Raw genomic sequence first — 4,095 nt, 5'->3', positions numbered from 1 at the left:
CTCACGGGTCAAACTAGACGCAGCCGCGTTGGCTGACCTCCTCATGTGGGACGATTTCCTCCGACATTGGAATGGGGTCGCCATGTTTATTCCTGGGGAGTCTTGCTCCTCTCCCCAGGTAGGAACTGACGCGGCGGCCACGGTGGGTTACGCTGCTATTTTTGGCACTCATTGGTTGGCAGGTCCGTGGCCGGAGGAGGTTTTGGCCATTCCGGGGTTCACGGAATCATCTGCCTTGTTTGAGATCTACCCCATAGTAGCCGCAGCCTGGGTGTGGGGCGGTTCATGGGCAGGGCAGACAGTGGTGTTCTCCACGGACAACCAGGCGGCCGTAGAGATCATCACCAAGGGTAGGTCCCGGTCCTTGGTCATCATGTCCTTGGTACGCAGGTTGATTTGGTTGTCCCTGCGTCACAAGTTCCATTTCCTGTGCAGGTTCATCAGTGGGGCGGAGAATGGCGCGGCTGATGCCCTTTCTCGGCTCAATTTCCCTTCTTTTTTCCTACAGGTCCCGCAGGCCGATGCACAGGCCACACCATCCCCGCGGGCTTCCCTGCTGATGCTGGACTAGACACCCTCTTGCGCGAAGCGGCAGATTTAGTTGGGGCGTCTCTGGCAAGCAACACCAGGAAGGCTTACGCCACGGCCTGGAAGGCCTTCCTGGTCTTTCAGTCTTTGCACCCCTGTGGCAGCAGCATCGATGTCAGGTTCTTGTTGGCATTTGTCACTCACTGCCACACTCGGCTGAGGTTGTGTCATGGCACCATCAGGACATACCTCGCCGGGGTGCAGCACCACCTGTCCCTGCAGGATCCCAATCGTACTTCTCCTTTTTCAGCCCACATCATCAAGGCTGCGTTAAGGGGTGTACAGAAGAGGTGCCCTCCTGTTATCACTTGTCGTCTCCCAGTCACAGGGCACATTTTCCGTGGCATGTCCGGGTTGCTGGATGGGCTACCGTTCGGGCGGTTCCTCAGTGGGGTACTCAAAGCGGCCATTTACTTAGCCTTTTTTGGGTTCCTCAGGCCAGGCGAATTTTGCCGTTCCGGTCCTGGTTCCCGGGTCCTCACGATCGGTCAGTTGGCCAGACATCCACACTGTTATAATTTGCTTATGACAGCCTGCAAGACCCAGCAGGTGGGGGCTGGCACCAACGTGACGTACTTTGAGACTGGTGGGTCGTGGTGTCCTGTGATGGTGCTAGATCAGCTCAGGATGTTGATTGGCAACAAACCCATGGACAGTCCCTTGCTCCCTTTCCCGGTGGCTCCTCTCACGACGGCCCAGTTCACCAGCCATTGCCGCACGTTGTGGGCTAGGTTGGGGTTGAACCCAGCTAACTGGTCAGGTCATTCATTCAGGATTGGGGCAGCCTCGGCAGCATCCCGTCAAGGAATCCCGGCCCACATCATCAGGAAGTTGGGGAGGTGGAATTCGGGTTGCTATGCCAGATATATTCCAGATCCGCAGGTTGAGATGGCTCGGGCCTTTATGCACCTTACTGATTAGGTTGTCTTTTCATTTGCATTAAACTTTTTCATCGTGTACCCCTGTGTCCTTTGCTTTTTTGGCCCCTTTTAGGCATACTGACCACGTGACCATTCGGCACACTCTCAGGTCTTGTTCAGGTTATCTTTCCATATTCGCATCCTCAGTCCATGTGGAGACTCCAAGTACAAATGGGAAGGCCGGCCGTAGGCGGGCCTGAATTTGTAGGAGGAGTCGGGGGGTTCATAAACCCGCCCTCCTTTCTCCTTCCCCACGGCCGGACCTTCTCGTTTGTCCCCACCCTCCCATTCCCCCTTTTTATTTCATTTCATTCATGCATTTCATACTTGGGTATGCCCCCTTTTAGGCATACTGACCACGTGACCATTCGGCACACTCTCAGGTCTTGTTCAGGTTATCTTTCCATATTCGCATCCTCAGTCCATGTGGAGACTCCAAGTACAAATATAATAATTACCATGTTATATGTATATGTGATTGCCCTTAAGCATTGGCACCGCCATCGCACATAATTGCCGTAATCTGTCTAATATGTGTATTTCCTATGGTCATCAGCTCCATCTAGTGGCCAAAACGGGGTATTTTCCTGATTGAGGCATTTTAAGAAGAATACTGCATTATGGCCACTAGAGGGAGCTGACTTATGATGTTTTCCCAGCAGATCCCCCTGTGTGCCGTCATTGGCTGACTCTGGTGGGTGTAAACCGTCTTCTCCAGGCGTTTAAAGCTGATTGACCCATTTACTGTTACAAATGACATCCACATTAATTGAGTGCGTCCCGTGTGTCTAGGCCGCGGCATTATGATGACGTCATATCCAGCTGGCAATGTCGGTAAACCGTCTCCCGATGTCCGGAGGTCAGGTGATCGTCTTGTATCTATGATTGCAGCAGATTCTGATTGTAACAATTTTATTGTATCATTTGATGGATTGGATACTTTTTACACTTCTTTAGATTGATGATAATAATAATGGGAGCGCCGGGATAATTGGTTGCTCCAGATTTTGGCTTCTCCAGTCTTAGTAAATTCCCCTCAATGTGTCCATTGCGCCCCCTGGAGGCGGGTACAGGAACCATACTGGAGGCGGGGTCTTGACATACTGGTCATTACTCCCAATGACCCCGAGCCCGTCCTGTCGTGTCATCAGACCCGCCCATGTGTGTGCGGTGATCACCGTGCCGGGCAGGTGACAGGAACATCATTGGATATAAGATAATGATATGGAGGGGGGAGGGGATGGAGGGATCGGTATGGTGATTCCCATTGTAGAAGAAAAGCCGGTCCTGCCTGGTCCTTGTCATCACCGAATGATAAATCTGTGTTTTATTCTGTAGAAGAAGTTGATGGATTCCGGAGATCTGAGAGTCCCAGCAGGACCCAGAGGGAGGAACATGGAGAAGATCACCGCACAACTCCCGTGCTGCGAATGGTCAATAAGGGAGCCTTGCAAGGTAAGAGAATGGAGGGGACACTTTGGTGTCTATTTATAAAAGAATCTCCATAACTATTCATCCAGCACTACTCCATGTACATTTCTTCTGTACGGGGGATCCAGCGGGGGTGAGGATCGGGAAAGATCGAATGTTCTTCAGGTGTTTTCTCTTTGGGACGAATGTTCTTCTGAATATAAATGATATAAATCAGCGGGCGCCGCCCCTCACCTGAGGGTGGAATGAGGACTAATAGATTATGAATAGTCACTGACAGTGGCGGCTGGTGAAGTTTTAGGATGGGGGGGCGCAATACCCCGCCCTTCCACATTTGGTCCCTCCCACTTCTCATAAGCCACACCCCTTATAGAATCCACCACTCCGTCCCCTGTATTCCACTTGCTTCCACTCAATGTCAGGAGTATACAGCTCAGCGTCACAGCACAGAGTATATAGCCCCAGCATCACAAATCATGGTATATAGCGCAGCCTTACAGATCGGTGCAAACAAACTAAAATATGACACTGTTAGTAATGAAGGACTCGAAATGGGCAGGAGATTACTAGAGACTGCGGACATACTGCACAAGATTATCAGAGACTGCGGACATATTGCACGAGATCAGAAACTGCGGACATACTGCACAAGATTAACAGAGACTGCGGACATATTGCAGGAGATTATCAGAAACTGCGGACATACTGCATTAGATTACCAGAGACTGCAGACATACTGCAAAAGATTACCAGAGACTGCAGACATACTGCAAAAGATTACCAGAGACTGCAGACATACTGCAAAAGATTACCAGAGACTGCGGACATACTACACAAGATTACCAGAGACTGCGGACATACTGCAGGAGATTATCAGAAACTGCGGACATACTGCACAGGATTACCAGAGACTGCGGACATACTGCAGAAGATTACCAGAGACTGCGGACATACTGCACAGGATTACCAGAGACTGCAGACATACTGCAAAAGATTACCAGAGACTGCGGACATACTACACAAGATTACCAGAGACTGCAGACATACTGCAGGAGATTACCAGAGACTGCAGACATACTGCAGAAGATTACCAGAGACTGCGGACATACTGCAGAAGATTACCAGAGACTGCGGACATACTGCAGGAGATTACCAG

The sequence above is a fragment of the Rana temporaria genome, chromosome 5 (genome assembly GCF_905171775.1).
Source record: "Rana temporaria chromosome 5, aRanTem1.1, whole genome shotgun sequence".
In the NCBI taxonomy this organism is placed as follows: domain Eukaryota; kingdom Metazoa; phylum Chordata; class Amphibia; order Anura; family Ranidae; genus Rana; species Rana temporaria.
This window is presented reverse-complemented; position numbering follows the sequence as displayed.